Source organism: Typopeltis vanoorti, chromosome 12 (assembly GCF_054136105.1).
Source record: "Typopeltis vanoorti isolate ZY-2024b chromosome 12, IOZ_Tvanoo_1.0, whole genome shotgun sequence".
NCBI classification, from domain to species: Eukaryota; Metazoa; Arthropoda; class Arachnida; order Uropygi; family Thelyphonidae; genus Typopeltis; species Typopeltis vanoorti.
In genome coordinates this window covers 92,125,414-92,141,608 of record NC_143560.1, presented here as the reverse complement: position 1 = coordinate 92,141,608, position 16,195 = coordinate 92,125,414, and the positions used below count along the sequence as shown (strand labels likewise).

At 36.6% G+C, this 16,195-nt stretch overlaps 1 protein-coding gene across 4 annotated transcripts in view; it reads left to right on the top strand.

Moving 5' to 3' along the window:
* Positions 1-16,195, top strand: part of Nca (neurocalcin homolog) — a 181,713-nt gene that overhangs the window by 91,683 nt on the left and 73,835 nt on the right. The window contains exon 1 of one of the 4 annotated variants that reach the window (XM_090401235.1): positions 10,871-10,986. The exons of 2 other annotated variants lie outside the window; for them this stretch is intronic. The gene's annotated coding sequence lies outside the window, so the exon portion shown is untranslated. Of the gene's footprint in view, positions 1-10,870; positions 10,987-11,085; positions 11,203-16,195 lie in introns of those variants that run through there. One more of the 4 variants, XM_090401234.1, reaches the window with a different exon arrangement.

Sequence of the window (16,195 nt, the reverse complement as noted above, 5' to 3'; positions counted from 1 at the left end):
GAAAGGAATGAAAGTTTGATAGTTGATTTTGATAACGTTATTGGAATGGGTTAAATCCAGGCTGTAGACTAGATGCCAGATAATTATGAAATACTGTAAAGACAATAGAGGATTATTGGTGTTAATTCTGAAGGACAAGTTTTAACCACATTTGCTGAATCCTACCAGGATTCTTTAGATTTCTTTTGAAAGACTTGAGAAGAACTGAAGTAGGATGGTCCTTTTATTATGGGAGATAATTTTCTGTGGAATAATGTGATCTGTGGAAGAGTTGGAGGAGGAGATGACTAATGCTTGAAAGGCCTTTCCTTTAATGTTATAATGGACCATATGGACGTTTGAGGTAGTAGCAGAGGGAGAAATTGCACCTATTGGCCCTGATAAGGGACCAGAATTCTTGGCTGCTTGAACAATAATGTAGGCATAATTACCATAAAGGGAGAGAAGTCACAAAACAGAAAAATGTTCCTACAAAATAACCAGTTGTATTTACCTTTTGAATGCAATCCACTGGTCGAGTGTCCAGCAAGTCAGCAAATCTTTTCTTTCGTTCAGCATATTAATATTATCGCATTGCAACTGATGGGAATTCTGTGTTTCTGTGGACTCGTTTCAGACCTCTTTCACTTCAGAAACTACACACAAACTGTCATTATAAACTCGTTTTGTATTATCACTGTCATCTGAGCTATTTTTCCATTTAAAGAAGGTACTGATGTACTTATCCATAATTGAAATACCGTACTTACTTGAATATAATTCGCCCTTGCATATACCTCATACCCCTGATTTTACTTTTCGAAAAAAGAAATTAAAAAGTTTCACATATACCTTGCAAATGAAAAAAAGCTGAAACACGTTCAGAGCTGGGGATAGTAATTTGCTCCTGCAGTAAACAACATGCCCTCCCCCAATAGCCACTATATTGCAGAGGCAAGAAAAACAAGTACTTTTATTATATCAGTGAATAAGGTACCAGCAGTCTGTGTAATATATTTCTCAACAAATAGTGCAATTAGAGACAACTGGAATAAAAACGACACTAATTAATGAATCGCGTCCTCCTTTCATACAGAAACTATGCTATTTAGACTCGAGCAAAACCGTATGTTGCACCGGCAAACACAGTATCTAACTAAAAACTGTTGTTATTAATTAGATGTATGTGAGTTTGCCTGTCCCAACGCAGCAATAAAGTTCAAACCAAAGGTGTTAAAATTCGTAAACATGTTAAAACTTAGAAATATATATATATAGTGAATATTGTTATTTTTCAGTTGTGCGATTTCCTAAAAATATATAAATACTGTTAACTCGCAACACACTTCATCCAAGTATTACTTAGCACTTCTGAAGATATATTGAGCCTTGGTTGAAGGAGGAAACCCTTCAACACTAAAAAATCAATAAACAACAAGCAATCGGTTGAAATGTGGTCAACTCTCTTCAACCGAATTCCATATGCGAAACTGCCATAACAATATTCACTATATGTATATACTTCTAAGTTTTAATATGTTTACGAATTTTAACACCTTTGGTTTTAAATTTTAATTTTTGTTTGGATAATTAAAATATATAGATTTATTTGGTTAAGTCTGCCTGTGGACCACCTGTCCCATCGTCATGGACCACAGGTTGAGAAAAACTGCTATAGGGTACTCTCACCTTATTATTATTATTATTATTATTATTATTATTATTATTGTTCCGGGAAACTCCAAGGAGTCGACAGACTCATCGAGGGAGGCCCTAACATCATGTCAAGAACAACTATTCAACATTCACACAGTATCTATCATACCTTGCCTTGAACTCATTCACGGTCGTAGCACCCACAACAGACTCTGGAAGCTTATTCCACTCATTTACCACTCTCCAAGTAAAGAACCTAGCTCTAACACCCTTGTCAACCACGCTCTTGTCCAGCTTCCATGCATGGCCCCTAGTCCTCCCACCACCAGTCATATTATCAAAAATATCTTCTGGATCAATCTTATAAAAACCCTTCAGTAATTTGAATGTCTCAATCATATCACCCCTCCTTCGCCTATCGTCCAATTTCTACAACCCACAAATCTTCAACCTATTCTCATAAGGTTCATTCCACAGACCTGCTATCATCTTGGTCACTCGTCTCTGGACCCTCTCCACTTCCTCCCCATCACAAAGAAACCCTGGTGCCCATAGCTGGGCACAGAAGTCCAGATGGGGTCTTATCAAGGCTCGATACAGAGGAATAACAACTTGTTTGTCTCTGCATGTTAAAGTATTTTTCAGAAGCCAAGTGATTTGGTGAGCTGTTTTAGTTACTTTTGCAATGTGCCCCCTAAACTTCAACTCCCTATCCACCAACACTCCCAAATCTCTGGCCTCATCAATCTCCTGGAGTATGATTCCACCAATGCGATATACTGCTGCTATTCTTTTCGCCCCAAAGTGCATAACCTTACACTTTGCCACATTAAATTGACATCCATTTTTCCTAGCCCAGTCCTCCAAACTATCCAAATCATCCTGTAAAATTTTGACATCTTGTGCACTCACAATTGCTCTACCCAACTTTGCATCATCAGCAAACAAGTGAACACTTCCTCTCAGATCCTTTCCAATATCATTGATGAACAAATTGAAAAGCAGTGATCCAAGAACAGAGCCCTGTGGCACTCCACTAGTCACAAGACGTCTTTTAGACTCCACTCCTGAATAAACCACTCTTTGATATCTCTCCTTCAACCACCCTCTTATCCATCTCACCAACCCTATATCTATACCCATCTGCTCCAGTTTACTGATTAGGGTTCCATGTGGTATCCTATCAAAGGCCTTGGCAAGGTCCAGTAGTATCACTGTAAACCCATTACCCCTATCCAGTTCAGCCGTCACTGTGTTATAAAACGTGAGCAAGTTACTGAGGCATGATCTACCTTTCACAAAACCATGTTGTCCCCCATACAATATCCCATTTTCATCTATCCAATCCTGTATTCTTTTCTTGACTAATTTCTCTAAGACTTTGACAATGATTCCTGATATGCTAATCGGTCGGTAATTTACAACAGTGGTCTTGGAACCACCTTTATGCAGTGGAACTATTTTCCCCTCTTTCCACCCGCTCGGGACTAACCCAGATCCGAGACTCAAATTAAACAATATGGTCAAGGCTATTGACAATTCTTTAGCTGCTTCTCGTACAACACGAGCTGGTATACCATCCAATCCCACAGATGAATTGACATTGAGGTTATGCAATAGACTACTCACCTCCACTTCATTAACCACAATTCCCGTATAATCTACTGGTTTATTCGTTTCTGCAATGTCACCACCTGGATGATATACTTTTGCAAAGTGCTCACTCAGTAACTCAACTATCTCAACTGATTCAGTTACCTCCCTACCATCGGCATTCTTTAAAATCAATCTGCCATGTACATTTTTAATTTTACTTGCTACATATCTAAAAAACTGTTTAGGATTCTCTTTAGCCTGCATGGCCAATGTTCTTTCGTAATCCTTTTTTGCTTTTCTTACCACACTCGTCACCCTTCTGGCCTGCGCTTTATACCGTTCATGTGCCTGCCGGTCACCATTCTCCTTAAATTCCCTCCATAGTTGTTTCTTTTTTTGCAACTCAAGCTTAATGGTGTTATTCATCCATTTAACCCCTACTTGATTTATTATTCGGACTCTAGGTATACAGTCAGCCATTGCTTCATGCAAGCACTTCTTAACTACCTCCCATGCACTATCAACTTCTAGTCCTTGCAGTTGTACATGCCATGGCACTGAACCAATCAAACTCCTAAGCTTGTCATACTTTCCAGCCCGATAATTCCACATGTACCCTGTCTTAATTGAAAATTCTACACCTTTAGCCACCTCCCAAGTTAAGACCCTATGATCACTCTCACCGATTGGTGGCAATGTGGTCATATTTGTTACAGCCAAATCCTCAGTTGTAATTACTAGGTCAAGCACTCTCTGACCCCTAGTATTTTCCATTACATGCTGTCGCAGATAGTTATCCCTTAATAACCGCATAAAATCCAGTTCCTTCCTCCCGTGTGTCCTCTCCTCACTCCAATCAATGCGACCATAGTTGAAATCTCCCATAATAATCACCCTCCTTCCACCCATTTCTTCTATTTGCTTGTGCATACGGTCACCACCATCTTTTCCATCAACTGGTCTATAGCAGCACCCAATTGTATATTTAGTTCTGCTAGCCACAATCTCACACCAAATGGCCTCAAAGGTGCTCTTTTCTCTATCCTGCAATTCAACTTCTATTCTCCTTGGCTGGAGCTCATCAACTATCATCAACAATACTCCTTCCCCCCATTTTATTCTCTCTGTCATTTCTGAACACACTATACCCATCACATTCAATCCCACTAGTTATGTCATCTATTTATCCCACTAGTTATATTATGTGACCGCTAATTCATAAGTCCTATAGAAACAGAAGACATGACACAACATAAATAAAAAAACGAATTTTAATTAGGAAAAGTATTTTGGAAAAAATATTTTGTGTATTTTAACTTTTTCTTTGTGTGCTTAAGGGTCAAAGCTGTATAACTGAGAGGAGACCTCCACATAGCCTTTAAAGGAATGCAGAGAACCGACCAGGGCTTCTGACCTAATGTCCAATCCTCACCTTCTCGTGGTGCACCCTGTTGGGTATCTACTTGGATACTGAACGAACGAGGATGGGCTGGCAATTTGGGATTTAGCCGACCAAATTGTATTCTTATTGATTAAACCAAAATAAAAAAATGATGGTACGACATGACAAAATTTCATGCCGGCTGGGCCTCGCCCGGTTAAACAAGGCCCCCGTTGTTTTTGCCAGGGAACCAGGGCAAACAGCAAAAAGTCAGCTACTGGAACAAATCTGAAAACAAACCCCAACTCAAATCACCAGAGTTAAAGATCGGTACTATCAACATAAGAATCCTAAAGGCAACGAAATGGAGCTAGCTGAGGAATTAGATAAGTATCAGATCAACATAATAGGGGTGACTGAAACAAAAAAGACAAAAACTGGTGAGATCTTTCTGAGCAATAAATACTAAATGTTATATTCAGGAAATGACCAACAAGGAAAAGAAGGAGTAGTCATAGTATTCAACACAAAATACGAGGCTAATCTTCTTGAATGGCAGTCAGTCTCAAGTAGAGTAATGTGGGCAAATATGAGAATGGAAAACTGGACAATGAGACTTATTTGTGCCTATGGTCCCACGGAAGGTTCTACTAAGGTAGAAGTGGAGGAATTTTTTGAGGCTTTAGAAAAAGCAACTGACACAATGAAAAAGGAAAAGTTGGTCCTTGTTGGGGATCTAAATAGCAGAGTAGAAAATGATTGTGAGACGTACAAAAATATTTTGAGAAAATTTGGAGAAAAGAGCAAAGCTAATAATAATATCAAATATCTGTTGAATTTCTGCTCAGGACATGGACTGGTTATTACTAATACCATGTTCCAACATAAAAATATGCACAAATTCACATGGAGAGAAGAGGCAAGGAATAAGAAAACTCTCATTGACTATGTTATTGTTGATATTGATGTTTTCTCCCTGGTGCAGGACAACAGAGTATACAGAGGATTTGAAATTGGAAGTGATCATTATTTAGTCTTGAGCAAGATAAAATTGAATTTCATATTGAAAAGAATAACATGTAAGAAAGTTTTAAAGCAAATAAAAGTTGAGCAGCTCTCATATGTGAACTATAGACTAAAATACACAAAGATTATTGAAGAAAAAATGAAAGAGTTTTAGAACAGGAATCAAACCTTGGAGATTCAGTGGCAAACTCTGAAGAAAACATTGATTGATTCTGCCAGAGAGGCATGTGGTGAGGTTGTCTGCAAGGATAAAAAAATCGGAACTCCCTGGTGGACACAGGAAGTTAAAGAGGCAGTCAAGGAAAAGAAGAAAGCATATCAAAAGTTCCTGGCAAATAAGTCAGCTTTTGCTCTTAGAAAATACAGAGACAAATGCAATAATGCTAAACACTGTGTAAAACGAGCTAAACAAAAGTCATGGGAGGAGTTTGGCAAGAATATAGAAAATAAATATCAAGAAGGTGGCAAAAATTCTGAAGGTTGTTGAAGAAGCTTAGGAATGGAGGAAAGAGTGCTGTAAAAGAAGTTAGAGATGATAAAGGTGACATGAAAACAGGAGAAAAAGATATCCTTGAAGTATGGAGTAATTACTTTGAAAAACTGCTAAATGAAAGAAGCAGTGATGACAGCACAGTGGTAAAAAAAAAACACTGACCAGGCATGCAGTCAGGAATACATATCCATACTTGAAGTAGAAAAAGCCATCAAAGGATTGAAATGTGGAAAGGCAGCAGGAGTAGACGATATTCGACCAGAAATGCTGAAGTATGGTGGTATAAGAGTCTTACAGTGGCCGCACTGCATAGTTCAGAAAGCCTGGACAGAGGGACGAATTCCCGATGATTGGAGTAGAGCTCTCATAGTACCCATATATAAAAAAGGAAATAAAACCGAATGTGAGAATTACAGAGGTATTTCCCTACTGAGTGTTCCTGGCAAGATCTATGCAAGTATACTTGAGAAATAGTTGAGAAGAATTGTGGAAGAAAAGCTTGGTGAAGAACAAGCTGGATTCAGGCCAAACAGAGGCTGTCGGGATCAGATCTTCACTATTACGACAAATAGTCGAGAAAGCATGGGAATATAACAAAGATCTGTATTTAAGTTTGGTCAATTTGGAAAAGGCATATGATAAGGTGCTAAGAGAGAAGCTATTCAACACACTGCAGTTATATGGTGTCAGTGGGGCATTTTATCAAGCAATACTTAGTCTTTATTTGAGTTGTAAGTCAGCATTTAGAATTGAAGGAAGTACAGGAAGATGGTTTAATGTGTCAGACAAGGATGTACATTATCCCCTCTGTTATTCATTATCTATATGGATCACATTATGAAGGAAAGTGGTATTAAACATTATATCAAAATTGGAGATGTTAATGTCAGCTCTTTGCTTTATGCGGATGGTGTTATACTTCTAAATAAATCCGTTACAAGTCTGCAAGATTCTCTGACTAAATTGAATAGCTGTTGTAATAGATATGGTATGAAAGTCAGCAATAAAAAGACAAAGACAATGAAAATAGGCAGAATCATTGAAAATGTCAACTGTTGAGAATGGAGAACCTGTGGAACAAGTGAAACATTTCAGTTACTTAGACACGATTTTTACTGAAGATGGTAAATTAAATATAGAAATAGACAACAGAATCAGCAAAGCTGGTATGGTAGGAAATCAATTGAATAAATTCATATGGAATAAGAGAGAAATTAGTCGGAACACTAAATTAGCTGTATACAAGACAGTGTTCAAACCAATTTTAACTTATGGATATGAGAGCTGGGTCAGAAGTAAAACACTTGACCAAAGACTAGAGACTGCAGATATGAGAGTCCTGAGAAAGATTAGAGGCATGAACAGATGGCATCAATGGCAATATATTAAAAACAACGATATTAGTTTGAGGGTACATTATTGAGGGTACATCAATATTGGTAATTAATATTGATGGTACATGGCAGGAATTCGATGATGAACTTTTTCTTTTTTGGGTAGGTGGAGGGCCCTTGGCCCCCCTCCCTGGGTGCACCACTGCCCTTAAGACTAATACATTTATTCCAGTGATGTTCCAGCACCATTAAATGCGGATCGCGAGGAAGAGTTTTAGTTTTGGGAAGAGATAGAAGTCATAGGGAGCCAAATCTGGGGAATAGGATGGATGTTTCAACAATTCATAATGCAGATCACTTAATTTCTCCATTACCAAAACACCTTTGTGGGCAGGTGCATTGTCCTGATGAAAGATGATTTTTTCCTTCTGAAAAACTTTGTCTTCTTTGGCACTGAACAAGCAGGCTTCTGTCCACTGTTTTGACTGAGGTTTGGATTCTGGTACGTAATGGTGAATCCAAGTCTCATCCATAGTAATAAATCAATGCACAAAATCAGTTTTATTCTTGTCAAAAGGCTCCAAGCACTGTTCAGAGATTTTCATGCGACTGCGTTTTTGATCTGTTGCGAGAAAGTGCAGCACCGATCTTGCACAGAGCTTTTTCATTTGCAATTCTTCATGCAAAATGAAGAATGTGAATGAATATGACGTGAAGAATGAATATCCTATACGTTCTTTTGAAATGCCTATATTCTCAGCAATTTCGTGCACTTTGATTCTCCAGTCATCCAATACTATATTGTCCACTTGATCAACGATTTCTAGTATTGTTACACTTTTTGGACTTCCTTCACATGGATCATCTTCAAGGCTGGTACCGCCACATTTAAACTCAGCAGCCCATTTCTTAATTGTGAAGCGAAGGAGAAGAGCACCCATAAACTTTTATGAACTTCGAATGAATTTCCTTTGGCATCAAGCCTTCTTTTACAAAGTATTTTATAACCACATGATACTTAATTTTATCCATTTCAAGAGATACAGACAATGCTTTTGCTTCAGACAGCTGTATAAAACAAACTACTTGATAGAATGACTTGTAATTTCACATGGATGCTTATGACAGATGTACCAACTTAGAAAAAAGGACCATAGATGGCGACACTATCATGTTGATAGTGTTGCCATCTATGGTCGAGGTCGAGAACTTTTCAGACCACAATCATATTAGGCTTTGAGAAATCTGTACTTGAAATACTACTATGCTCAGATTTGGTTCCCTGAGTTTCTATGTAATGTGAAGATGGTGGAGAGGATTCAGAGGTAGGTGACCAAGGTAGTTTCTACATCCCATAGAAACTCAGGCCACCTCATCTGAGCATAGTAGTAGTCCAAGTGCAGATGCCCTGTATGAGGATAGATTGAGTTACAAAAATTGGTTGATGGTATAGAGAGAGAGAGAGGATAAAATAGAAATATATAAGCTGCTAAAAGGGTGTGTTAGAATGGATATATAGGAAACTTTTCAGTATATGGTGGGGTGGAGAGGAAGAAGAACAAGATGTCTTCAATGGAAGTTAAGTAAAAAGTGTAGTTAATAGGTATGTGAAGTTTAGACTTTGATTTTGCTAAGAGGGCAAAGGTGGGAAGTGAATGGAGACGGTTGCCTGAGGTCGTTGTCAGTGGATGAGTTTAAGAAGGGTAGGTATTGTGTGAATAATGATTTCCTCCTGTGGTGAGTCTTTTGACACATAGGAGGAACAAGAGGTACAATAAAAAAAAAATTCTGAGTATTGTTGGAAGCGTTTTTCATGGGCAGTATACTTTTTGTTGTTTTCCATTAAAATATTTAAATATACCAAAAAAATAGTGTATGGAGGAGCAGAGTCCAGGATGAAGCAGGTGACCAGTGGTGTGCTTCAAGGCTCTGTGCTACGACCATTATTGCTTAATTTGTATATAAATAATATAGGAAATGACTTGAAGGGAGATATTCAGGTGTTTGCTGATGATGCAAAGTTGGCTAGCACAATAATTAACCAAGAAAGAGCTTACAGGATGATTTAAATAAGCTGGCAGTATGGGCAAAAGATAATAGGTGCCAGTGTAATGTGGAAAGTTATGCATTTTGGGATTAAAAGATTACAAACTGTGTACCACACTGATTGAACATTACTCCAAGAGATGGATGAGGCTAGGAACTTGGGAGTGTTAGTGGATTGAGACTTTAAGTTCAGAAGGCATATTGCTAAGGTGTCCAAGATAGCTCATAGGATTATTTGGTTATTGAAGAACACTAACATTCAGAGATAAAGAAGGTATTCCTTTTTATAAGGTTCTGACATCCACATCTTAATTACTGTGCTCAGGTCTGGTCGCCTTGATCCCTTGGAGATGAGGAAGTGGTAGAAAAGATTCAGAGGCAAGTGACTGAGTTGGTGAGTGGTGTTAAGGAATGCTCCTTACATTGATGGATTGAGAGTTTGTGGATTACAGAGGTTGGTTGATAGGTGGAGAAGAGCAGATAGAAACATTTAAGGTAGAGAGGCAAGTTACTAAAAGGTTTCAGGGGAAATATTTCATCAGTGTGATAGTGGTGAAGAACAAGAGGTCATCCCTGGAAATTAAGTAAGAGTGTGATTAACAAGGGTGTGAGGACTAGATTTTTCGCTTGGAGAGTAGTGAATGAATGGAATGTGTTGCCTGACTCAATTGTGAGTGCTTCGTCTGTAAATGAGTTCAAGAAGAGGTATGATAGATATTGTGTGAATAGTTTGGGTCTCCCACGATGAGTCTACTGACTTCATGGAGATACCTGTATAATAATAATATGATTTGATTGAAAGTACCATAACAAATTGATTTTCATATAATTCTGTTATTTTATTGCATACTTTTCAGCAGTTATTTTTTTTGGAAAAATCACTCCGAAATTAATGTTTTTTTTTTTTAAAATACATTGGTGCATATCACAGTTGGTTAAAATATCCTTATCAATCCCTTGTGAAAAAATGCAACTTAAGAATCGTTTTAAAAATATAGAACTTGCTGCATAGTGATTTAACAGTACATTATGACACGAAATTGATATGCCAGAGAACATTGAATTTAAAATTTGGATATTTCATATGAAAAAAAAAAAACATATAATGCCTTATGTGGATTTTATTTTGTTCCTCTTTCCCATATTAAAAAAAAAAAAAAAAAAAATCAACTTTTGAAGATCTTAACTCGATTCACGGCAAATAAACGTTTTATAATCGTATCATTTCTCTCTAGTTAAGTCAGAAACTTGCGTTTTATGACCATCATTAACTAGGCTGTAGCAAATGTGTGCATATCATATATTTTAATATATAATCATGCGTAGACTGCAACATGATTTTACCATACCGCGATGAATACTACATGCGCGCCTGCATGTGCACTGCAACAAGCAGCAGCAAAGAAATTTGGAAGCAGCAGCGTGGCGAACGCCGCCTGTATTATGCTTTTGCAGTTTGACTAAGCAAGCCTAACGTAAGTATTTACTGTAGCATGTGGAATTCTTGTTAGTCTCTTTTAGAGAGAGAGAGAGAGATATTCTAGTGGCCTTGTTTTGTAATTGGTGCTCAGCCGTTGTTGTGAAAGCCGCCCCCCCCCTTTCTTCCTTCATTTTTTTTTTTTTTTGTTTTGGTATGGAAATACAGAATTGCGAAAACTTGAGATTGTAATGCCATATTGAGTTACAAACAGGTAGGCCGATTAATTTTTAAATGAATAAAAATTGTTCAATAAACATACACCACATCTTAACTTGATTTAGATTTTATTTCCTTTCTAAGTGTTCTAAATTTTATTTTGGGAAATTTTAAATTAAAATTGGTCACCTTTAAAAATTATAGTTGACTAGGCTATCTCACCCTCGACAAGTATTTGTCTCCAGGAGAGTTATTGTAATAATAATAATAACCCTTGAATTTGCTAAATTTTTAGTACTAACTAAGCCCTTGCATGTACTAGTAATAGAATTCATTTTGTGCGCGTGTGCACTGCTGTGCTATCATTAGCTCAAGGCACTACTCCGTTTCGCCAGTTTTTTTTTTTTTTTTCTGGTGCATGGTAAACAGAATATTTATGCACAAATGAATTAACCATTTGTAATGGTAATTAAAAAAAGAATTTTTTTTAAATCATAAAAACAGTTACAGGCAGGTTGTAATTTCTGTACATGTAGTAGTAGCAATGCTCATGTTAGGAGTATACAAGTATGTGTCTGCTCCTACTAATGAAGAAGAACGCATGCATTGTACTAACAGAAGCAAGATTTACTAGGCAACAGTTATATATTATAAACAAACAGAAGTGATGGTTTCTGTTTTTACCAGTATGCAGTTATTTTGTAGTCCCTGTAATACTGAACTATTGTACCATACCAGAGGTACACTAATGTATCACCCAAGTGATAACAGTGCTTGAAGTTGCACTAGTGTCACCATGCATAAAGATAATGTGAATAACAGTAGATTAGCAATGAAATGTCCTCCATTAACAGTGATACTGTTAATGAATGGATGTTTTATTCGTATTACTGTACCAACCATTTTACCTACACTTTGGTAAACAAAATGTGTTATGATAAGAGAATGACTCCCTGTAGACAGAGGCTGGGAATTATTATTTTTTTTAATGGGAATTCCATCCATGAAAGACTGTTGGCCTATAGTATGTTAGTATTGTGGGTAGGCTAAGGATTAGATAACCCAGAAACTATTCTACTAGAGGCTAAATGTGGATTTTTCAAGCCATATCAGGCCTCCAATAAGCTGCATGGTGATAATGCATCAGATGGAATTCATCTGTCATCTTAAAGACATTTGCAGAACACTCATGCACATGAGTTTTTGCAACAGCCTACAACCTATTATTAGTTGGCAAGCACATATGCTAACTATTTGGCCATCCAGGCTAGCAGCTGCAGATACCACCTGTTATAATGTTAACTGATGGCCACTTTGAATTGCTATTCTTTTTTTTTTCTCATCAGATGTATATCAATTGAAATATGCTAACCTTATAGGATGTAAACTGGTTTTCATCCTGCAGAACAGACTTGCACTTTACATACTTTTTGTAAAAGTTTGTGTGGTATATGTGCCAATGGAGTCTGTTTATTGAACAGTTTAAGTTTTAATCTTTGTTACTTTAATGTGCAATATGTGAGGCAAACAGGAGATAGAGATGCATGTCAGAACAAATGGTGTGTGTGTGGGGGGGGGGGGGGGAGACCTAAATCAAGACTAGCAGCAACACAAAGAAAAAAAAAATGCGGTTCTGACAACGTACAGAAATGGCCAACATTGATAAGAATTTCTTTGTCAGAGCATTTCACTTCAATTTATGTAACAAGAAATCATTCTGCATCACATTTGGTTGTCTTTTTAAAACCTGGACATTCTATGCATCACATTGCTAGTCATAACACAACTTGGATTCATCTGTGTAACATTGTTACATGCATGTGATCCATTGACGGTCAAGTATTCTTTGTTACTGATGCTGTTAGCTTGTTGGTTGCAATATCCAGTCAGTGTGGCATCAGTGCAGTTTTTAAAGACGTGTACCATAATGCATACAAAACAAGTACATGTGAAAACTTTGCTCCACAGGCATTTGATATATGTATTGGATAAACTTTCAACATATTCCCCATCCACAGAAGTCTCTGAAGTAAGATAACATACTCATGCTGCTTGTAAACCATTCAACATCAACAGGATTTGCAGTATAAAATAGCAACGCAGAATAGCAAACATTGCCTAATACTTTGAGAATTGTACAAAGGTATACCTGTGTGTACAATCCTCGTGCTAATTCATCATTTGAAGTATAATACATTCTGATAGGGTGTTGTAATAATACAAGTTATAATATTTCTTATTATATTTATGTCAAAAGCCTTTTACTGGAGATGAAAATATAATGCATATTATTCGTGATCCAAAGATCATTTTTATGTTTAACCACGTGGATGGTTTGTGTTTGTCACACATGTTGAATCGGATTTAAACAGTATTAATGTGAACACAGATTGATAAGAAAATAACTATTTATTAACTTAAAAGCTAATATTTTACTGGTATTATATCCGACATCATCAGAGCACACAAACAAAGTTTGTTACAAATGCGAGACAACCACAATCCGGTGTAACATGGGGCTAGTATAAGTAATTGCGGCATGCAACACAAGACTTAGATGGTGACTTAGATTTTTTTGACTTAAATGGCACCGTATTAGGGCTCTTGTGTTGCACGCTGCAATTACTTATACTAGCCCCACTATTACACCGGATTGTGGTTGTCTCACATTTGTAACAAACTTTGTGTGCTCTGAAGATGCTGGATATAATACACCAGCGAAATATTGGCTTTTAAGTTAATAAATTGTTATTTTCTTATCAATATGTGTTTGCATAAATACCGTTTAAATCCAATTCAACATTTTTTTTTTTTGTATAGTACAGTTTTAGTGTTGTATAGAAATCTAAAGCATGTTATGGTTTGCATATAGGATGCAAATTAGTTCAGAATCCTGACAGGACTTATGTTGTATTTCACATAATCTCTCATATTGGTTGTGTTGGTCATTTCAAAGGCAAGCTAAGGAAAGCTTTTGTCTGTAATGGAACCATAATCATTGAATTTCTGAGTGATTATTTTGAAGGTGCATCATCATCATCAAAGTGGAGGTGAAGGCGTGATCACTGCAACTGGGTTTGATATGAGGTTTGAGGTAGATGAACCTATAAAATTTTGATGTGAATATCGATATGTGTTGCATAGATGTGCACAAGAAGTAGTTTTATTTTTGACCAGGCTGTTTAATATAAGTCTTAGCATTGGAAAGGTCCTAAGAGAGAAGGAAGGTAAGATAGTACCAGTAATAAAAGGGGAGCCAAAGCAGAGGTGTCAAATTACAGACTTTTACTATCTCGGGAATGGTGGTTAAGGTTTTGGAAAAGTTGAAAGCTAGAATTAAATAATGGTTGGATAGGATTATGCTACTCTAGAAGACAGCATAGCTCAGTTAAGGGAAGATCCTCCTGTCTTAACAATTTACTATGCTTCTGTAATAGAGTGAGAGTTGGATAAAGGCAATGCCTGTACTCTGATATTGTTGGGCCTAGGTAAATCAAATGGGGGTTGGTAAAATGAATAAGAGGATGATTGAAAGATGTCAAAGGACTGTGTGTGTGTCTGTGAGAAAGATGTAGAATCAAAGAGTAAGCAAGTGACTAGTACTGTGCTTGCAGGGCTCTCTTCTTAGTGTACTACAGTTTAATCTGTGTATTAAGGATATTAGAGATGATTCAATGGGAATATACAATTATTTGCTGATTATGCTAAGTTTTGGAGGGCAATAGATAATAAAACAATGTTAAGATCTTGATCTTACAGAATGATTTAAATAAACTTACATTATGGGCAAAAGATAAGTTATTCTTTCAGTTATGCATGGATAGGTATTGTGTGAATAATTAGTGTAGACCATCTATGATGTCTTGTGACCCAATGGAAATGTCCAATTAATAATAGTAACTTTATCCCCCTTTTTGTATGATTTTTTTTTTTTTTTTTTTTGCTATTGTAATCAGTTTTATTTTCTTATGTATTCAAGAAAATCTGCTCTAGAGACCAAACATGGAACTTTTTCAAGCCATTTCAGGCCTCCATTAAGTGGAGCAGTGGTGGTCTCACACCATTGTCTTCTTCTCTCACCTAAAGATAATCACAAACATCCATACCCATAGAATGATTCAAACCCACAACCAGTTGGAGAGCAGATATGCTAACCATTCAGTTGATCAGGTCAGCACATTGATTGCAATATAAATGTATTTACCTGTAAAGTGGAATACACATTTATTCGTTGAAAGTTTTTCCGCTTGGTTATAATATAAATTAAAAATGCCAAAAAAATTATATTCTTAGTTTAATCCTTTATTCAAATGTAAGCAAACAAAAGTTTGCATGTGAAGTAACTTCACAACACATGCCTTAGTATTCCATAATGCAAAGCACGTATCCTTACTGACATATATGATGCTATGCATTATGGAAAGGGTCACTACACAGACTGGTTTCGACCTTTATTTAGGTCTCATCAGCGGAAGCCAGACCCAGAAGTGTGTTACCAAGGTTGAAATAATGCAGATGTCATGTTTCTAATACAATACATATACATATTTCCATATACCCTAATCCAGAATATTTTAATAATAAGGTGTTGGCTACTTGTATATGGAAACGTTTATTTTTTTACGGTATATATTAGAACACAGAAACTAAGTAAATAATTAATTTATTAACTTATTGCTGATATTTCGCTGGTGTTATAACCAGCATCTTCAGAGCACAAAAACGCAGTTTGTTACAATACGCGAGACTATGACAACATGGTGTAATCAGCAGACTGGTTAAACAAAATTGTAGCAGCAACACAAAGACTAGAGTCTTGATTTTTTGGTGCCCTCTATAGTCTTTGTGTTGCTGCTACAATTTTGTTTAACCAGTCTGCTGATTACACCAGGTTGTCATAGTCTCACATATTGTAACAAACTGTGTTTTTGTGTTCTGAAGATGCTGGTTATAACACCAGCGAAATATCAGCAATAAGTTAATAAATTAATTATTTACTTAGTTTCTGTGTTCTAATATATACCGTAAAAAAAAATAAAAATAAACAA